Source organism: Moschus berezovskii, chromosome 4 (genome assembly GCF_049115385.1).
Source record: "Moschus berezovskii isolate FMDL1 chromosome 4, NW_MosBer_1.0, whole genome shotgun sequence".
In the NCBI taxonomy this organism is placed as follows: Eukaryota; Metazoa; Chordata; class Mammalia; order Artiodactyla; family Moschidae; genus Moschus; species Moschus berezovskii.
Window position 1 is genome coordinate 126,783,255 of NC_142463.1, and position 22,215 is coordinate 126,805,469.

The window sequence follows — 22,215 nt, forward strand, 5'->3', positions numbered from 1 at the left end:
GTTGCTTCAGGGAAGTCAAGTCCCCTTTTGTGTTGGAAGAGGAACTTCCGGGTTACTCTAGAGCCGTTAAATGGAAACATTGCCTCTTCTCGATTTGAGCCCATAAAATATCTTCTTCAATCCACTGAGGACGGATGTTAGGGAACATTCTGAGTCGCCTAAAGGGAGTCAAGTACCCTTTAGCCTTTCAGGCTGGAATGTGGGATTTCTTTTTAGATTCTGCAGCGGAAAATGTCCTCATCTCGCATTGAGGGGATAATTTTGTGGTGTTTCTTGAGTTACGGCGGGAAGCAGGGACTACTTCTCGAGTTGCGTGGAGACCTCAGGAACTCACTCGGGTTGCTTCAGTGAAGTCAAGTGCCCTTCTGTGTTGGAAGGGGACCTTCCAGGTTACTCTCGAGCCGTTCATTGGGAACATGGCCTCTTTTTAATTTGAGTCCATAAAATGTGTTCTCCTCTCCAGTGAGGACGGATATTAGGGAACATTCTGAGTAGCATAAAGGGAGTCAAGTACCCTTTTGACTTTCAAGGTGGAATGTGGGATTTTTTTTGAGATTCTGCAGCGCAAAATTTCATCATCTCTCATTGAGGGGATAATTTTGTGGTGTTTCTATATTTGCGGAGGGAAGCATGGGGTACTTCTCCATTTGCGCCTGGACCTCAGGAAGTCCCTCGTGTTGCTTCAGGGAAGTCAAGTCCCCTTTTGTGTTGGAAGGGGAACTTCCGTGTTACTCTCGAGCCGTTAAATGGTAACATTGCCTCTTCTTGATTTGAGTCCATAAAATATGTTCTCCTCTCCACTGAGGACGGATGTTACGGAACATTCTGAGTCGCATAAAGAGAGTCAAGTACCCTTTAGCCTTTCATGCTGGAATGTGGGATTTCTCTTTAGATTGTGCAGCACAAAATTTCCTCATCTCGCATTGAGTGGATAATTTTGTGTTGTTTCTAGTGTTTTGGAGGAAAGGATGGGGTACTTCTCGAGTTGCGCAGGGACCTCAGGAAGTCCCTCGGGTTGCTTCAGGGAAGTCAAGTCCCCTTTTGTGTTGGAAGAGGAAATTCCGGGTTACTCTCGAGCCGTTAAATGGAAACATTGCCTCTTCTCGATTTGAGTCCATAAAGTGTGTTCTCCTCTCCAATGGGGACAGATGTTAGGGAACTTTCTTAGTGGCAAAAAGTGTGTCACCTACCCTTTTACCATTCAAGCGTGATTGTGGGATTTCTCTTGAGATTCTGCAGCGGAAAATGTCCTCATCTCGCATTGGGGGGATAATTTTGTGCTGTTTCTAGAGTTGCGGAGGAAAGCATGGGGTACTTCTCGAGTTGCGCAGGGACCTCAGGAAGTCCCTCGGTTTGCTTCAGGGAAGTCAAGTCCCGTTTTGTGTTGGAAGAGGAAATTCCGGGTTACTCTCGAGCCGTTCATTGGGAACATTGCCTCTTTTTGATTTGAGTCCATAAAATGTGTTCTCCTCTCCAGTGAGGACGGATGTTAGGGAACATTCTGAGTAGCATAAAGGGAGTCAAGTACCCTTTTGCCTTTCAAGAGGGAATGTGGGATTTTTTTTGAGATTCTGCACCGGAAAATGTCCTCATCGCGCATTGAGGGGATAATTTTGTGGTGTTTCTATATTTGCGGAGGGAAGCATGGGGTACTTCTCCATTTGCGCCTGGACCTCAGGAAGTCCCTCGTGTAGCTTCAGGGAAGTCAAGTCCCCTTTTGTGTTGGACGAGGAACTTCCGTGTTACTCTCGAGCCGTTAAATGGAAACATTGCCTCTTCTCGATTTGAGTCCATAAAATATCTTCTCCACTACACTGATGATGGATATTAGGGAACATTCTGAGTCGCCTAAAGGGAGTCAAGTACCCTTTAGCCTTTCAGGCTGGAATGTGGGATTTCTTTTTAGATTCTGCAGCGGAAAATGTCCTCATCTCGCATTGAGGGGATAATTTTGTGGTGTTTCTTGAGTTACAGCGGGAAGCAGGGACTACTTCTCGAGTTGCGTGGAGACCTCAGGAACTCGCTCGGGTTGCTTCAGGGAAGTCAAGTGCCCTTCTGTTTTGGAAGGGGAACTTCCGGTTTACTCTCGAGCTGTTAAACGGAAACATTGCCTCTTCTCAATTTGAGTACATAAAGTGTGTTCTCCACTCAAATGGGAGAAACGTTAGGGAACTTTTTTAGTGGGAGAAGTGTGTCACCTACCCTTTTACCATTCAAGCGTGATTGTGGGATTTCTCTTGAGATTCTGCAGCGGAAAATGTCCTCATCTCGCATTGAGGGGATAATTTTGTGGTGTTTCTCGAGTTGCGGCGTGAAGCAGGGGCTCCTTCTGAAGTTCTGTGGAGACCTCAGGAACTCTCTCGGGTTTCTTCAGGAAAGTGAAGTCCCCTTTTGTGTTGAAAGGGGAAATTCCGTGTTAGTCTCCAGCCGTTAAATGGGAATGTTGCCTCTTCTCGATTTGAGTCCATAAAGTGTGTTCTCCTCTCCACTGAGTTCGGATGCTAGGAACCATTCTGAGTCGCTTAAAGGGAGTCAAGTACGCTTTTGCCTTTCAAGCGAGAATATGGGATTTCTCTTGAGATTCTGCATTGCAAAATTTCCTCATCTCGCATTGAGGGGATAATTTTGTGGTGTTTCTCGTGTTTCACACGAGAACTCGCTCGGGTTGCTTCAGTGAAGTCAAGTGCCCTTCTGTGTTGGAAGGGGAACTTCTGGGTTACTCTCGAGCCATTAAAAGGAAACATTGCCTCTTCTCGATTTGAGTCCATGAAATGTGTTCTCCTCTCCACTGAGAATGGATGTTAGGGAACATTCTGAGTAGCATAAATGGAGTCAAGAACACTTTTGCCTTTCAAGCGGGAATGTGGGATATCTCTTGAGATTCTGCAGCGCAAAATTTCCTCATCAGGCACTGAGGGGATAATTTTGTGTTGTTTCTCAAATTACGGCGAGAAGCTGGGGGTACTTCTCCAGTTGCGGCCGGGACCTTAGGAAATCACTAGGTTTGCTTCAGGGAAGTCAGATCCCATTTTGTGTTGAAAGGGGAACTTCCGGATTACTCTGAAACCGTCAAATAGGAATATAGCCTCTTCCCGACTTGAGTTCATAAAGTGTTTTCTCCTCTCCAATGAGGACGATTTTAGGGGCCATTCTGAGTCGCCTAAAGAGAGTCAAGTAGCCTTTTGTCTTTCAAGCTTGAATGCAGGATTTCTCTTAAGGTTCTGCAGCGCAAAATTTCCTCATCTTGCATTGACGAGATAATTTTCGGTGTTTCTCGAGTTGCAGTGGGAAGCTAGGGGTACTTCTGGAGTTTCGATGGGGACCTCAGGAATTCACTCGAGTTATTTCAGGGATTCTGTTCACCTTTTGTGCTGGAAGGGGAACTTTCGGTTTACTATCCAGCCGTTTAAATGGAATAGGGCCTCTTTTCCAGTTGAGTCCATAAAATGTGTTCTCCTCTCCACTGAGGACAGATGTTAGGTAACATTCTGAGTCATATAAAGGGAGTCAATTACCCTGTTGCTTTTCAAGCGGGAATGTGGGATTTCTCTTGAGATTCTGCAGCATAATATTTCCTCATCTCGCACTGAGGGGATAATATTGTGTTGTTTAACGAGTTGTTGCCGGAAGCATGGGGTACTTCTCAAGCTGAGCTGGGAACCTCAGGAACTCGCTCGGGTTGCTTCAGGGAAGTCAAGTCCCCTTTTGTGTTGAAAGGGGAACTTCCCGGTTACTCTCGAGCCGTTGAATAGGAATGTTGCCTCTTCTCGACTTGAATCCATAAAGTGTGTTCTTCTCTTCAATGAGGTCAGTTTTAGATGCCATTCTGTGTCGCCTAAAGGGAGTCAAGTACCCTTGTGCCTTTCAAGCGGGAATGTGGGATTTCTCTTGAGATTCTGCAGCAAAAATTTACCTCATCTTGCATTAAGATCATCATTCTGTAGTGTTTCTCAAGTTGCTTCGGGAAGCAGGGTTTTCTTCTCCAGTTTCGACGGAGAACTCAGGAGTAGCTCGGGTTGCTTCAGGGAAGTCAAGTCCCCTTTGTGTTGGAAGGGGAACTTACGGATTACTCTAGAGCTGTTAAATGGGAATATTGTCTCTTCTCAATTTGAGTCCATAAAGTGTGTTCTCCTCTCCACTGAGGAGGGATGTTTGGGACCATTCGGAGTCGCCCCAGGGGAGCCAAGTACACTTTTGTCTTTCAAGTGGGAATGTGGGATTTCTCTTGAAATTCTGCACGCGGAAAATTTCCTCATGTTGCATTGAGGGGATAATTATGTGCTGTTTCTCGAATTGCGGCGGGATGCGGTGGGTACTTCTCGAGTTGCAGCGGGGACCTCAGGAACTCACACGTGTTACTTCAGAAAAGTCAGGTCCCCTTTTGTGCTGGAAGGGGAACTTCCGGATTACTCTCAAGCCCTTGAATGGGAATAGGGCTTCTTCTCCAGTTGAGTCCATAAAGTGTGTTCTCCTCTCCAATGGGGACGAATGTTAGGGAACATTCTGAGGGTGATAAAGTGAGTCAAGTACGCTTTTTCCTTTCGAGGTTAATGTGGATTTTCTCTTGAGATTCTGCAGCGCAAAATTTCCTCATCTCGCATTGAGGGGATAATTTTGTGTTGTTTGTCATGTTGTGGCGGGAAGCAGGGGGTAATCTCTAGTTGGGGCAGGGACCTCAGGAACTCGCTTGGGTTGCGTCAGGGAAGCCAAGTCCCCTTTTGTGTTGGAAGGGGATCTTCCGGATGACTCTCCAGCTGATAAATGTGAATAATGCCTCCTCTGGATTTGAGTCCGTAAAGTGTGTTTTCCTCTCCACTGTGGAAGGATGCTAGGGTACATTCTGAGTCGCCTAAATGGAGTCAAGTAGCCTTTTGCCTTTCAAGCGTGAATGTGGGATTTCTCTAGAGATTCTGCAGCGCAAAATTTCCTCATGTTTCATTGAGGGGATAATTTTGTGTTGTTTCTTGAATTGCGTCGGGAAGCTGGGGGTACTTCTCCAGTTGCAGCGGGGACTTCAGGTACTCGATCGGGTTGCTTCAGGGAAGTCAAGTCCCCTTTTGTGTTGAAAGGGGAACTTCCGGGTTACTCTGGAGCCGTTAAATAGGAATATTGCCTCTTCTCGACTTGAGTCCAAAAAAGTGTGTTCTCCTCTCCAATGAGGACGGTTTTAGGGGCCATTCTGAGTCGCCTAAACGGAGTCAAGTACCCTTGTGCCTTTCAAGTGGGAATGTGGGATTTCTCTTGAGATACTGCAGCAAAAATTTACCTCATCTCGCATTGACAGCATAATTCAGTGGTGTTTCTCGAGTTGCTGCGGGAAGCAGGGTTTACTTCTCGATTTTCGACGGGGAACTCAGGACTGGCTCGGGTTGCTTCAGGGAAGTAAAATCCCCTTTTGTGTTGGAAGGGGAACTTTTGGATAACTCTCGAGCTGTTAAATGGGAATATTGCCTCTTCTCGATTTGAGTCCATAAAGTGTGTTCTCCTCTCCACTGAGGATGGATGTTAGGGACCATTTGGAGTCGCCTCAAGGGAGCCAAGTAGACTTTTGCCTTTCAAGTGTGAAAGTGGGTTGTTTCTTGAAATTCTGCAGCGCAAAATTTCCTCATGTTGCATTGAGGGGATAATTTTGTGGTGTTTCTGGAGTTGTGGCGCGAACCAGGGGGTATTTCTCTAGTTGCGACGGGGACTTCAGGAACTCGCTCGGTTTGCTTCAGGGAAGTAAAGTCCCCTTTTGTGCTGGAATGGGAACTTCCGGATTACTCTCCAGCTGTTAAATGGGAATATTGCCTCTTCTCCATTTGAGTCCATAATGTGTGTTTTGCTCTCCACTGAGGAAGGATGTTAAGGAACATTCTGAGTCGCCTAAAGGGAGTCAAGTACCCTTTTGCCTTTCAAGCGTGAATGTGGGATTTCTCTAGAGATTCTGCAGCGCAAAATTTCCTCATGTTTCATTGAGGGGATAATTTTGTGTTGTTTCTTGAATTGCATCGGGAAGCTGGGGGTACTTCTCCAGTTGCAGCGGGGACTTCAGGTACTCGATCGGGTTGCTTCAGGGAAGTCAAGTCCCCTTTTGTGTTGAAAGGGGAACTTCCGGGTTACTCTGGAGCCGTTAAATAGGAATATTGCCTCTTCTCGACTTGAGTCCAAAAAAGTGTGTTCTCCTCTCCAATGAGGACGGTTTTAGGGGCCATTCTGAGTCGCCTAAACGGAGTCAAGTACCCTTGTGCCTTTCAAGTGGGAATGTGGGATTTCTCTTGAGATACTGCAGCAAAAATTTACCTCATCTCGCATTGACAGCATAATTCAGTGGTGTTTCTCGAGTTGCTGCGGGAAGCAGGGTTTACTTCTCGATTTTCGATGGGGAACTCAGGACTGGCTCGAGTTGCTTCAGGGAAGTAAAATCCCCTTTTGTGTTGGAAGGGGAACTTTCGGATAACTCTCGAGCTGTTAAATGGGAATATTGCCTCTTCTCGATTTGAGTCCATAAAGTGTGTTCTCCTCTCCACTGAGGATGGATGTTAGGGACCATTTGGAGTCGCCTCAAGGGAGCCAAGTAGACTTTTGCCTTTCAAGTGTGAAAGTGGGTTGCTTCTTGAAATTCTGCAGCACAAAATTTCCTCATGTTGCATTGAGGGGATAATTTTGTGGTGTTTCTGGAGTTGTGGTGCGAACCAGGGGGTATTTCTCTAGTTGCGACGGGGACTTCAGGAACTCGCTCGGTTTGCTTCAGGGAAGTAAAGTCCCCTTTTGTGCTGGAATGGGAACTTCCGGATTACTCTCCAGCTGTTAAATGGGAATATTGCCTCTTCTCCATTTGAGTCCATAATGTGTGTTTTGCTCTCCACTGAGGAAGGATGTTAAGGAACATTCTGAGTCGCCTAAAGGGAGTCAAGTACCCTTTTGCCTTTCAAGCGGGATTGTGGGATTTCTCTTGAGATTCTGCATTTTGTGGTGTTTCTCGAATTGCGGTGGGAAGCTGGGGTTACTTCTCCAGTTGCGGTGGGGACCTTAGGAATTCGATCGGTTGCTTCATGGAAGTCAAGTCCCCTTTTGTGTTGAAAGCTGGACTTCCGTATTACTCTAGAGCCGTTAAATAGGAATATTGCCTCTACTCGACTTGAGTCCATTAAGTGTGTTCTCCTCTCCAATGAGGACGGTTTTAGGGGCCATTCTGAGTCACCTAAATGAAGTCAAGTACACTTGTGCCTTTCAAGCGGGATTGTGGGATTTCTCTTGAGATTCTGCAGCGCAAAATTTCCTCATCTCCCATTGAGGGAATAATTTTGTGGTGTTTTTCGAATTGCTGCGGGAAGATGGGAGTACTTCTGGAGTTGCGACGGGGACCTCAGGAATTCACTCGAGTTACTTCAGCGAAGTCAGTTCACATTTTGTGCTGGAAGGGGAACTTCGGGATTACTCTTGAGCCCTTTCAATGGAATAGGGCCTCTTCTCCAGTTGAGTCCATAAAGTGTGTTCTCCCCTCCATGGGTATGGATGTTAGGGAACTTTCTGAGTGGCATAAAGAAAGTCAAGTACCCTTTTGCCTTCCAGCGAGAAAGTGGGATTTCTCTTGAGATTCTGCAGTGCATAATTTCCTCTTCTCCCATTGAGGGGATAATTTTGTGGTGTTTCTGGAATTGAGTCGGAAATCTGGGGGTACTTCTCGAGTTGCTATGGGGACCTCAGGAACTCACGCGAGTTACTTCAGGGAAGTCAGGTCCCCTTTTCTACTGGAAGTCAACATCCGGATTACTCTGGACTCTTTCATTGGAATCGGGCCTCTTCTCGATTTGAGTCATTAAGTCTGTTGTTCTCTCCAATGTGGACGGATGTTAGGGCACTTCCTAGTGGTATTAAGTGTGTCAAGTACCCTTTTGCCTTTCAAGCGGGAATGTGGGATTTCTCTTGAGATTCTGAAGCGCAAAATTGCCTCATCTCACATTGAGAGCATAATTTTGTGCTGTTTCTCAAGTTGAGTCAGGAAGCAGGCTGTACGTCTGCAGTTGCCACGGGCAACTCAGGAACTCGCTCGGGTTGCTTCTGGGAAGTAAAGTCCCGTTTGTGTGGGAAGGGGAATTTCCAGATTACTCTCGAGCTGTTAAATGGGGATATTGCCTCTTCTCTTTTTGAGTCCATAATGTGTGCTATCCTCTCCAATGGGGATGGATGTTAGGGAACTTTCTGAGTGGCATAAATTGTGTCAAGTTCCCTTTTGTTTTCAAGCGGGAATGTGGGAATTCTCTTGAAATTCTGCAGCGCAAAATTACCTCATCTCGCACTGAGGGGATAATATTGTGTCGTTTCTCGAGTTGGGGCAGGAAGCAGGGGGTACTTCTGGACTTGAGACGGGACCCTCAGGAACTGGCTCAGGTTGCTTCAGGGAAGTCAAATCCTTTTTTGTGTTGGAAGGGGAACTTCTTGATTACTCTCGAGCCTTTAAATGGAAATATTGCCTCTTTTCGACTTGAGTCCATGAAGTGATTTCCTCTCCACTGAGGATGGATGTTAGGGAACATTCTGAGTCGCCTAAAGGGAGTCAAGTACACTTTTGCCTTTCAAGCGGGAATGTGGGATTTCTCTTGTGATTCTGCAGTGCATAATTTCCTCATCTCGCATTGAGGGGATAATTTTGTGGTGTTTTTCGAATTGCTGCGGGAAGCTGGGGGTATTTTTCGAGTTGCGACGGGGACCTCAGGTACTCACTCGTGTTGCTTCAGGGAAGTCAAGTCCCCTTCTGTGTTGGAAGGGGAACTTCCGGTTTACTCTCGAGCCCTTAAATGGGAATAGGGGCTCATCTCGAATTGAGTCTAATAAGTGTGTTCTCCTCTCCAGTGGGGAAGGATGTGTGATGGAACTTTCTGAGTGGCATAAAGTGTGTCAAGTACCCTTTTGCCTCTCAATCGGGAATGTGGGATTTCTCTTGAGATTCTTCATTGCAAAATTTCCTCATCTCGTATTGAGGGGATAATTTTGTGGTTTTTCTCGAGTTGTGGCAGGAAGCAGGGAGTACTTCTCTAGTTGCAGCTGGGACCTCAGGAAATAGCTCGGGTTGCTTCAGGGAAGTCAAGTCCCCTTTTGTGTTCGAAGGGGAACTTCCGGATTAATCTCGAGCTGTTAAATGGGAATAGGGAATAATGCCTCTTCTCGATTTGAGTCCATAAAGTGCGTTTTCCTTTCCACTGAGGAGGGATGTTATGGAACATTCTGAGTCTCCTAAAGGGAGTCAAGTACGCTTTTGCATTTCAAGCGGGAACGTGGGATTTCTCCTGATTTTCTGCAGCGCAAAATTTCCTCATCTCGCATTGAGGGGATAATTTTGTGGTGTTTCTCGAATTGCCTCGGGAAGCTGGGGGTATTCTGTAGTTGTGACGGGGACCTCAGGAATTCACTCGAGTTACTTCAGGGAAGTCAGTTCAACTTTTGTACTGGAAGGGGAACTTCCGGATTACTCTCGAGCCCTTTAAATGGAATAGGGCCTCTTCTCCAGTTGAGTCCATAAAGTGTGTTCTCCTCTCCAATGTGGATGGATGTTAGGGAACTTTCTGAGGGGCATAAAGTGTGTCAAGTTACCTTTTGCCTTTCAAGTGGGAATGTGGGATTTCGCTTGAGATTCTGCAGCAAAAATTTACCTCATCTCGCATTGAGAGCATAATTCTGTGGTGTTTCTCGAGTTGCTGCGGGAAGCAGGGTTTACTTCTCGAGTTTCGACGGGGAACTCAGGACTCGCTCGGGTTGCTTCAGGGAAGTAAAGTCCCCTTTTGTGTTGGAAGGGGAACTTCCGGATTACTCTGGAGCTGTTAATTGGGAATATTGCCTCTTCTGGATTTGAGTCCATAAAGTGTTTTCTCCTCTCCACTGAGGAGGGATGTTAGGGACCATTCGGAATCGCCTCAAGGGAGCCAGGTACACTTTTGCCTTTCAAGTTGGAATGTGGGATTTCTCTTGAAATTCTGCAGCGCAAAATTTCCTCATGTTGCATTGAGGGGATAATTTTGTGCTGTTTCTGGAGTTGTGGCGGGAACCAGGGGGTATTTCTCTACTTGCGACGGGGACCTCAGGAACTCGCTCGGGTTGCTTCAGAAAAGTCACCCCTTTAGTGTTTGAAGGGGAACTTCCAGATTACTCTCGTGCTGTTAAATGGGAATATTGCCTCTTCCTGATTTGAGTCCGTAAAGTGTGTTATCCTCTCCACTGAAGATGGATGTTAGGGATCATTCTGAGTAGCCTAATAGAGTCAAGTACTCTTTTGCCTTTCAAGCGGGAATGTGGGATTTCTCTTGAGATTAAGCAGCGCAAAATTTCCTCATGTCTCATTGTAGGGATAATTTTGTGGTGTTTCTCCTATTGCGGAGGGAAGCTGGGGGTACTTCTCGAGTTGTGAAGGGGACCTAAGGAATCACTCGAGTTACTGCAGGGAAGCCAGGTCCCCATTTGGGCTGGAATGGGAACTTCCGGATTACTCTTGAGCCCTTTAATGGAAATAGGGCCTCTTCTCAATTTGAGTCCATAAAGTGTGTTCTCCTCTCCAATGGGGACGGGTATTATTGAAATTTCTGAGTGGCATAAAGTTTGTCAAGTATACTTTTGCCTTTCAGGCGGGAATGGGCGATTTGTCTTGAGATTCTGCAGCGCAAAATTACCTCATCTCTCATTGATAATTTTGTGGTGTTTCTTGAGTTGCGGTGGGAAGCTGCGGGTACATTTCGAGTTTCGACGGGGACCTCAGGAACTCGCTCTGGTTTTTTCAGGGAAGACAAGTCCCCTTTTGTGTTGAAAGGGGAACATCCGCATTTCTCTTGAGCCGTTAAATAGGAATATGGCCTCTTCTCTATTTGAGTCCATAAAGTGTGTTCTCCTCTCAAATGAGGACGGTTTTAGGGGCCAATCTTAGTTGCCTAAAGAGAGTCAAGTACCCTTTTGCCTTTCAAGCAGGAATGCGGGATCTCTTGGCATTCTGCAGGACAAAATTTCCTCATCTCGCTTTGAGGGGATAATTTTGTGGTGTTTCTGGAATTGCGGCGCGAACCTGGGTGTACTTCTCCTGTTGCAACGGAACTTCAGGAACTCACTCGAGTTACTTCAGGGAAGTCAGGTCCCCTTTTTTGCTGGAAGGGAACTTCCAGATTACTTTCGAGCACTTTAGTGGGAATAGGGCCTCTTCTCGAGTTGAGTCCATAAAGTGTGTTATCCTCTCTAATATGGACGGATTTTAGGGACCATCCTGAGTCACCTAAAGGGAGTCAAGTACCCTTTTGTCTTTCAAGTGGGAATGTGGGATTTCTCTTGAGATTCTGTAGCACAAAATTTCAGCTCGCATTGAGTGGATAATTTTGTGGTGTATCTCGAATTGCGGCGGGAACCTGGGGGTACTTCTCGAGTTGCGAAGGGACCTCAGGAACTCACTCGAGTAACTTCAGGGAAGTCAGGTCACCTTTTGTGCTTGAAGGGGAACTTCCGGTTTACTCTCGAGCCCTTTAATGGGAATAGGGCCTATTCTCTATTTGAGTCCATAAAGTGTGTTCTCCTCTCCAATGGGGACTGATGTTAGTGAAATTTCTGAGTCGTTTAAAGGGTGTCAAGTAACCTTTTGCCTTTCAAGCGGGAATGTGGGATTTCTCTTGAGATTCTGCAGCACAATATAACCTCATCTCGCATTGAGGGGATAATTTTGTGGTGTTTCCTGAATTGCGGTGGGAAGCTGGTGGTACTTCTCAAGTTGTGGCGGGGACCTCAGGAACTCGCTCGGGTTTCTTCAAGGAAGTCAAGTCCCCTTTTGTGTTGGAAGGGGAACTTCCGGAATACTCTCGAACCATTAAAAGGGAATATTGCCTCGTCTCCATTTGAGTCCATAAAATATGTTCTCCTCTCCACTGAGGATGGATGTTAGGGAATATTCTGAATCACATAAAGGTAGTCAAGTACCCTTTTGTCTTTCAAGCGGGAAAGTGGTATTTCTCTTGAGATTCTGCTGCTCAAAATTTCCTCATCTCGTATCGAGTTGATAATTTTGTGGTATTTCTCGAATTGCGGCGGGAAGATGGGGATACTTCTGAATTTGCAACGGGGACCTAAGGAACTCCTTCCAGTTACTTCAGGGAAGTCAGGTCCCCTTTTGTTCTTGAAGGAGTACTTCAGGATTACTCTGAAGCCCTTCAAGTGGAATAGGGCCTCTTCGCGAGTTGAATCCTTAAAGTGTTTTCTCCTCTCCAATGGGGAAGGATGCTAGGGAACTTTCTGAGTGACATAAAGGGAGTCAAACACACTTTTGCCTTTCAATTGGGAATGTGGGATTTCTCTTCACATTCTGCAGCGCAAAGTTTCCTCATTTCTCATTGAGCGGATAATTTTGTGGTGTTTCCGGAATTTCGACGCGAAGCTGGGGGTACTTCTCGAGTTTCAATGGGGACCACAGGAACACACTGGAGTTACTTCAGGGAAGTCAGGTCCTCTTTTGTGCTGGACGGGGAACTTCCGGATTTCTCTTGGGCCATTTAAGGGAATAGGAGCTCTCTGGAGTTGAGTCCATAAATTTTGTACACCTCTGCAATGGGGACGGATTTTAGGGAACTTTCTGAGGGGCATAATGTATGCCAGGTTCCCTTTGCCTTTCAAGCTTTAATGTGGAATTCCTCTTGAGATTCTGCAGTGCAAAATTACCTCATGTCACATTGAGGGGATAATATTGTGTTGTTTCTCGAGTTGTGGTGGGAAGTAGGGGATACTTCTGGAGTTGAAACGGAATCCTCAGGAACTCTCTCGGGTTGCTCCAGGGAAGTCAAGTCCTCTTTTGTGTTGGAAGGGGAATTTCTTGATTACTCTTGAGCCTGTAAATGGGAATATTGCCTCTTCTCGATTTGACTGCATGAAGAGTGTTCTCCTCTCCACTGAGGATGGATGTTAGGGAACATTCTTAGTCGCATAAAGGGAGTCAAGTACACTTTTGCCTTTCAAGAGGGAATGTGATATTTCTCTTGAGATTCTGCAGAGCAAAATTTCGTCATCTCGCATTGAGGTTTATGTCGAGTTGCGGCGGGAAGCTGGGGGTACTTCTCGCGTTGAGATGGGGACATCAGGAACTTGCTCATGTTTCTTCAGGTAAGGCAGGTCCCATTTTGTGTTTGAAGGGGAACTTCCAGTTTACTCTCGAGCCGTTTTGTGGGAATCGGTCCTCATCTCGAATTGAGTCCATAACGTGTGTTCTCCTCTCCAATGCGCACTGCTGTGTGAGGGAACTTTCTGAGTCGCATAAAGGGTGTCAAGAGTCCTTTTGCCTTTCAAGAGGGAATGTGGTATTTCTCCTGAGATTCTGTAAGGCAAAATTTCCTATTCTCGCATTGAGGGGATAATTTTGTGGTGTTTCTCGAGTTATGGCGGGAAGCTGTGGGTACTTCTCAAGATGCGATGGGTACCTCAGGAACTCACTCGGGTGTCTTCAGGTAAGGCAGGTCCCCTTTTTGCTGGAAGGGGAACTTCCGATATACTCTCGAGCAGTTAATTGGCAATAGTGCGCATTTCGAATTAAGTACATAAAGTTCTTTCACCTCTCCAATGGGGACTGATGTTAGTGAAATTTCTGAGTTGCATAAAGTGTGTCAAGTACCCTTTTGCCTTTCAAGAGGGAATGTGGTATTTCTCTTGAGATTCTGCAGCGCAAAATATCCTCATCTCGCATTGAGGAGATAATTTTGTGGTGTAGGTCGAGTTGCGGCGGGAATTTGGGATTACTTCTCGTGTTGCGACGGGGACATCAGGAATTTGCTCGAGTTGCTTCTGGAAAGTCAGGTCCCCTTTTGTGTTGGAAGGAGAACTTCCGGTTTAGTCTAGAGCCATTAAATGGGAATAGGACCTCATCTACAATTGAGTCCATAAACCGTGTTTTCCTCTCCTATGGGGACTGATGTTAGTGAAATTTCTGAGTCGCATAAAGGGTGTCAAGTACCTTTTGCCTTTCAAGACGGAATAGTGGTATTTCTCTTGAGATTCTGCAGCGCAAAATTTCCTCATCTCGCATTGAGGGGATAATTTGTGGTGTTTCTCGAGTTGTGACAGGAAGCTGGGGGTACTTCTCGAGTTGTCATGGGCACCTCAGGAACTCGCTCGGGTTTCTTCAGGTAAAGCAGGTCTCCTTTTGTGTTGGAAAGGGTACTTCCAGTTTACTCTCCAGCCGTTAAATGGGAACAGGGCCTCATCTCGAATTGAGTCAATAAAGTGTGTTCTCCTCTCCAAAGAGGACGCCTGTGTGAGGGTACTTTCTGTGTCGCATAAAGGGTGTCAAGTACCCTTTTGCCTTTCAAGCGGGAATGTGGTATTTCTCTTGAGATTCTGCAGTGCACAATTTCCTCATCTCTCATTGAGGGGATAATTTTGTGGTGTTTCTCCAGTTGCGGCGCGATGCTGGGGGTGCTTCTCGAGTTGCAACGGGGACCTCAGGAAGTCGCTCGGGTTGCTTCAGGAAAGTCAGGTTCCCTTTTGTTTTGGAACGGGAACTTCCGGTTTACTTTTGAGCCATTAATTGGGATTAGGGATTCATCTGAAGTTGAGTCCAAAAAGTGTTTTTTCCTCTCCAATGGGTACGGCTGTGTGAGCGAACTTTCTGAGTCGCATAAAGTGTGTCAAGTAACCTTTTTCCTTTCAAGAGGGTATGTGGGACTTCTCTTGAGATTTTGGAGCGCATAATTTCCGCATCTCACATTGAGGGGATAATTTTGTTGTGTTTCGAGTTCCGGATTGGATCTGGGGGTACTTCTCGAGTTGCAATGTGGACCTCAGGAACTCGCTCGGATTGCTTCAGGGAAGTCAGGTCCCCTTTTTTTGGAAGTGGAACTTCCGGATTACTCTCGAGCCCTTAAATGGGAATAGGGCCTCTTCTAAATTTGAGTCCATAAAGTGTGTTCTCCGCTCCAATAAGGACGGGTGTTAGAAAACTATGTGAATCGCATAAAGTGTGTCTAGTGCCCTTTTGCCTTTCAAGCGGGAATATGGGATTTCTATTTAACTGTGCAGTGCAAAATTTCCTCATCTCACATTGAGCGGATAATTTTTTGGTGTTTCCCTTTTTGAGGCGGGAAGCTGAGGGTACTTCTCGAGTTGCGACAGGGACCTCAGGAACTCACTTGTGTTGCTTCAGGGAAGTTAGTTACCGTTTTCTGCTGGAACGGGAATTTCGGGATTACTCTCGAGCCTTTAAATGGGAATAGGGCCTCTTCCCAAGTTGAGTACATAAATTGTGTTCTCCTTTCCAATGGGGACGGCTGTGTGAGGGAATTTTCTGAGTCGCATAAAGGGTGTCAAATACAGTTTTGCTTTTCCAGCGGAACGTGGGATTTCTCTTGAATTGTGCAGCGGAATATATTCTTAATCTCGCATTGAGGGGATAATTTTGTGGTGTTTCTAGCGTTGTGGCGGGAACCTGGTTGAACTTCTCAGGTAGTGAAGAGGACCTCAGGAATTCACTCTGGCTGCTTCAGGGAAGTCAGGAACCCTCTTGTGTTGGAAGGGGAATTTCGGGAATACTGTTGAGCCTTTAAATGGAAATAGGGCCTCTTCTCGAGTTAAGTCCGTAAAGTGTGTTCTCCTCTCCAATGGGGACGACTGTTTGAGGGAATTTTCTGAGTCTCACCCGGCTGTGCAAATGGGAGAAATACCAGCCCCACCCGCGCAGACACGAGAGATGCTGGCCCAGGCGGTTGAGATGCCAGAGACATGGGCCTTGCCGGCGCAGACGCTAGAGAGGCCTTCCCAGCCCGCGCAGACGCGAGAGACAGAGGCCCCGCCCGCGCAGACTGGAGAGTCCTTGGCCCCGCCTGTGAAGATGCGAGAGACCCTGGCCCCGCCTGCCCAGATGCTATTGTTGCTGGCACTGCCGGCGCAGACGCAAGAGAAGCTGGCCCCGTCCGCCCAGATGCGAGAGACCCCGGCCCCGCCCACCGGACCCGGGATACGCAGGTCCTGCCAGCGCAGACTCCAGAGAAGCCGGCCCTGGCGCAACTGACCATGCAAAGATGCGCGGCGGTGAGGAGCTACCCCACTCCTGAGGCCAGGGCAGGCGGCCGAGAGGAGGTCCCACACCTCCAATAGGCGGTGCCTGTACAGGGGAGGGCCGAGAGGAGGTACTCATGTTCAAGGTCAAGAGGGGTGGCCTTGAGGACATACCCCTCATCCAAGGTAAGGTGCAGCAGCTGTGCTTTCTTGGAGCAGCTGTGAAGAGATATCCCACACCCAAGGTAAGAGAAACTCAAATCAGATGGTAGGTATTGCGAGGGGGCATCAGATGGCAGACACACTGAAATCATAATCACAGGAATCTAGTCGATCTGATCACATGGACCACAGCCGAATGTGGTTCACTGGAGAAGGGAATGGCAAACCACTTCAGTATATTTGCATTGAGAACCCCATGAACAGTATCAAAGGGCAAAATGACAGGATACTGAATGAGGAATTCCCCAGGTCTGTAGGTGCCCAGTATGCTACTGGAGATCAGTGGAGAAATGACTCTAGAAGGAATGAAGGGATGGAGCAAAAGCAAAACCAGTACCCAGTTGTGGATGTGACCGGTGATAGAAGCAAGGTCTGGTGCTGTAAAGAGCAATATTGCATAGGAACCTGGAATGTAAGGTCCATGAATCAAGACAAATTGGAAGTGGTCAAACAGGAGATGGCAAGAGTGAACATAGACATTCTAGGAATCAGTGAATTAAAATGGACTGGAATGTGTGAATTTAACTCAGATGACCATTATATATATACTACTGTGGGCAGAAATCCCTTAGAAGAAACGTAGTTGCCATCATGGTCAACAAGAGACTGCGAAATGCAGTACTTGGATGCAATCTTAAAAACGACAGAATGATTTCTGTTCGTTTCCAAGGCAAACCATTCAACATTACAGTAATCCAGGCCTATGCCCCAAACACTAATGCTGAAGAAGCCGAACTTGAACGGTTCTATGAAGACCTACAAGACCTTTTAGAACTAACACCCAAAAAAGATATCCTTTTCATTTTAGGGGACTGGAATGCAAAAGTAGGAAGTCAAGAAACACCTGGAGTAACAGGCAAATTTGGCCTTGGAGCACGGAATGAAGCAGGGCCAAGTCTAATAGAGTTTTGTCAAGAGAACGCACTGGTCATAGCAAACTCCCTCTTCCAACAACACAAGAGAAGTCTCTGCACGTGGACATCACCAGATGGTCAACACCGAAATCAGATTGATTATATTCTTTGCAGCCAAAGACAGAGAAGCTGTATACAGTTAGCAAAAACAAGACCAGGAGCTGACTGTGGCTCAGATCATGAACTCCTTATTGCCAAATTCAGACTTAAATTGAAGAAAGTAGGGAAAACCCCTAGACCATTCAGATATGACCTAAATCAAATCACTTATGATTATATAGTGGAAGTGAGAAATAGATTTAAGGGACTAGATCTGATAGATAGAGAGTCTGATGAACTCTGGATGGAGTTTCGTGACATTGTAGAGGAGACAGGGACCAAGAGCATCCCCATGGAAAAGAAATGCAAAAAAGCCAAATGGCTGTCTGAGGTGGCCTTACAAATAGCTGTGAAGAGAAGAGAAGCGAAAAGCAAAGGAGAAAGGGAAAGATATAGGCATTAGAATGCAGAGTTCCAAAGAATAGCAAGGAGAGATAAGAAAGCTTTTCTCAGTGATCGATGCAAAGAAATAGAGGAAAACAACAGAATAGGAAAAACAAGAGATCTCTTCAAGAACATTAGAGATTCCCAGGGTACATTTCATGCAAAGGACAGAAATGGTATGGACCTAACAGAAGCAGAAGATATGAAGAAGAGGTGGCAAGAATACAAAGAAGAACTGTACAAAAAAGATCTTCACGACCAGGATAGTCACGAAAATGTGATCACTGACCTAGAGCCAGACATCTTGGAATGTGAATTCAAGTGTGTCTTAGAAAGCAACACTACGAACAAAGCTAGTGGAAGTGATGGAATTCCAGTTGAGCTATTTCAAATCTTGAAAGATGATGCTGTGAAAGTGCTGAACTCAATATGCCAACAAATTTGGAAAACTCAGCAGTGGCCACAGGACTGGAAAATGTCAGTCTTCATTCCAATGCCAAAGAAAGGCAATGTCAAAGAATGCTCAAACTACCGCACAATTGCACTCATTTCACACGCTAGTACAGTCATGCTCAAAATCCTCCAAGTCAGGCTTCAGCAATATGTGATCCGTGAACTCCCAGATGTTCAAGCAGGTTTTAGAAAAGGCAGAGGCACCAGAGATCAAATTGCCAACATCCGCTGGATCATGGAGAAAGCGAGAGAGTTCCAGAAAAACATCTATTTCTGCTACATTGACTATGCCAAAGCCTTTGACTGTGTGGATCACAATAAACTGTGGAAGATTCTGAAATAGATGGGAATCCAGACCACCTGACCTGCCTCTTTAGAAACCTGTATGCAGGTCAGGAAGCAACACTCAGAACTGTACATGGAACAACAGACTGGTTCCAAATAGGAAAAGGAGTAAGTCAAGGCTGTATATTGCTTATTTAACTTATATGCAGAGTGCATCATGAGAAATGCTGGGCTGCAAGAAGAACAACTGGAATCAAGATTGCTGGGAGAAATATCAATAACCTCAGATATGCAGATGACACCAACTTTAGGGCAGAAAGTGAAGAGGAACTCAAAAGCCTCTTGATGAAAGTGAAAGAGGAGAGTGAAAAGGTTGGCTTGAAGCTCAACATTCAGAAAACAAAGGTCATGGAATGTGGTCCCAACACTTCAACAGGAAATAGATGGTAAAACAGTGGAAAGAGTGTCACACTTTATATTTTTGGGCTCCAAAATCACTGCAGATGCTGATTGCAGCCATGAAATAAATAGGTGCTTACTCCTTGGAAGGAGAGTTATGACCAACCTTGATAGTATATTAAAAAGCAGAGACATCATTTTGCCAAAAAAGGTCCATCTATTCAAAGCTATGTTTTTCCCGTGGTCATGTATGCATGTGAGAGTTGGACTGTGAAGAAAGCTGATTGCCGAAGAATTGATGCTTTTGAACTGTGGTATTGGAGAAGACTCTTGAGAGTCCCTTGGACTGCAAGAAGATCCAACCAGTCCATTCTAAGGGAGATCAATCCTGGGTGTTCATTGGAAGGACTGATGCTAAAGCTGAAACTGCAATACTTCGGCCACCTAATGCGATGAGTTGACTCACTGGAAAAGATTCTGATGCTAGGAAAGGTTGGTGGCTGGAGGAGAAGGGGACGACAGAGAATGAGATGGCTGGATAGCATCACCGACTCTGTGGCCATGAGTTTGAGTGAACTCCGGGAGTTGGTGATGGACAGGGAGGCCTGGCGTACAGTGATTCATGGGGTCGCGGAGAGTCGGACACGACTGAGCGACTGAACTGAACTGAAGTGAATACAGTGTGTCAAATACCTTTTTCCTTTTCAGGCGGGAATGTGGGATTTCTCTTGAAATTCTGCAGCGCAAAATTTCTTCATCTCGCATTGAGGGGATAATTTTGTGGTGTTTCTCGAATTGCGGCGGGAAGCTGGGGGTATTCCTCGAGGTGCAAAGAGGACCTCAGGAACTCACTCGAGTTACTTCAGGGAAGTCAGGTCCCCTTTTGTGCTGGAAGGGGAACTTCCGGATTACTCTTGAGCTGTTAAATGGGAATATTGCCTCTGCTCTATTTGAGTCCGTAAAGTATGTTCTCCTCTCCACTGAGGACGGATGTTAGGGACCATTCTGATTCACCTAAAGGGAGTCAAGTACCCTTTTGCCTTTTAAGCGGGAATGTGGGTTTTCTCTTGAGATTCTACAGTGCAAAATTTCCTCATCTCGCATGAAGGGGAAAATTATGTGCTGTTACACGAATTGGGTTGGGAAGCTGGGGGTGATTCTCCAGTTGCGACGAGGACCTCTGTAACACACTCGAGTTACTTCAGGGAAGTCAGGTCCCCTTTTGTGCTGGAAGGGGAACTTCCGGATTATTCTCGAGCCCTTTAATGGGAATAGGGACTCCTCTCGATTTAAGTCCATAAATTGTGTTCTCCTCTCCAATGGGGATGAATGTTAGGGAACTTTCTGAGTGGCATAAAGTGTATCAAGTACCCTTTGACCTTTCAAGCGGGAATGTGGGATTTCTCTTGAGATTCTGCCTCGCAAAATTACCTCATCTCGCATTGAGGGGATAATATTGTGGTATTTCTCGAGGTGCAGCGGGAAGCAGGGGGTATTTCTCGAGTTGCAGGGGGGACCACAGGAACTCGCTCGGGTTGCTTCAGCGAAGTCAAGTCCCCTTTTGTGTTGGAAGGGGAACTTCCAGATTACTCTCGAGCCGTTAAATGGGAACATTGCCTCTACTCGATTTGAGTCGGTAGTGTGTGTTCTCCTCTCCACTGAGGATGGATGTTAGGGACCATTCTGAGTCGCCTAAAGAGAGTCAAGGACACTGTTGCCTTTCAAGCAGGAATGTGGGATTTCTCTTGAGATTCTGCAGCGAAAAATTTCCTCATCATGCAATGAGGGGAAAATTTTTTGGTGTTTAACGAATTGGGTTGGGAAGCTGGGGGTACATCTGCAGTTGCGACGAATACCTCTGGAACACAATCGAGTTAATTCAGGGAAGTCTGCTCCCATTTTGTGCTGGAAGGGGAACTTCCGTATTACTCTCGAACGCTTTAATGTGAATTGGGCCTCTTCTCGAATAGAGTCAATAAAGTGTGTTCTCCTCTCCAATGGGGACGGAGGTTAGGGAATATTCTGAGTGTCATAAAGTGTGTTAAGTACACTTTTGCCTTTCAAGCGGAAATGTGGGATTTCTCTTGAGATTCTGCAGCGTAAGATTTCCTCATCTCGCATTAAGGGGATAATTTTGTGGTGTTTCTCGAATTGCGCCGGGAAGCTGGGGTACATCTCCAGTTGCCACGGGGACCTCAGGAACTCACTGGAGTTACTTGAGGGAAGTCAGGTCTCTTTTTGTGTTGAAGGGGAACTTCCGGATTGCACTCGAGCCCTTTAATGGGAAAAGGGCCTCCTCTTGAGTTGAGTCCATAAAGTGTGTTCTCCTCTTCAATGGGGACAGATGTTAGGGTACTTCCTGAGTGGCATAAACACTGTCAAGTACCCTTGTGCCTTTCTAGCAGGAATGGGGGATTTCTCTTAATATTCTGCAGCGCAAAATTGCCTCATCTCTCACTGAGGGGATAATTATGTTATTGTTTCTCGAGATCCGGCGGGAAGCCGGGGGTACTTCTCGAGGTGTGACGGGGACCTCAGGAACTTGCTCGGGTTGTTCAGGGAAGTCAGGTCCCCTTTGGTGTTGGAAGGGGAACTTCCGGTTTACTCTCGAGCCCTTTAATGTGAACAGGGGCTCATTTTGAATTGAGTACATAAAGTGAGTTCTCCTCTCCAATGGGGACGGCTGTGTGACGGAACCTTCTGAGTCGAATAAAGGGTGTCAAGTACCTTTTTGCCTTTCAAGAGGGAATCTGGTATTTCTCTTGAGATTTTGTCGTGGAAAATTTCCTCATCTCGAATTAGGGATAATTTTGTGCTGTATCTCGAGTTGCGGCGGGAAGCTGGGGCTACTTCTGGAGTTGTGACGGGGACCTGAGGAACCCTCTCGGGTTGCTTCAGGGAAATCAGTTCCCATTTGGTGTTGGAAGGCTAACTTCAGGTTTACTCTCGAGCCCTTAAATGTGAACAGGGGCTCAACTCAAATGGAGTCCATAAAGTGTGTTCTCCTCTCCAATGGGGATGGCTGTTTGAGGCAACTTTCTGTGTCGATAAAGGGTGTCAAGTACCTTTTTGCCTTTCAAGAGGGAATGTGGTATTTCTCTTGAGATTCTGCATCGGAAAATTTCCTCATCTCGCATTGAGAGGATAATTTTGTGGTGTTTCTCGAATTGCGGCGGGAAGATGGGGGTACTTCTCGAGTTGCGACGGGGGCCTCAGGAACTCGCTCGGATTGCTTCAGGGAAGTCAGGTCCCCTTTGGTTTTGGAAGGGGAACTTCCGGTTTACTCTCGAGCCCTTAAATGTGAACAGGGGCTCATCTCGAATTGAGTCCATATAGTGTGTTCTCCTCTTCAATGGGGACGGCTGTGTGAGGGAACTTTCTGAGTCGAATAAAGGGTGTCAAGTACCTTTTTGCCTTTCAAGAACGATTGTGGTATTTCTCTTGAGATTCCTCAGCATAAACTATCCTCATCTCGCAT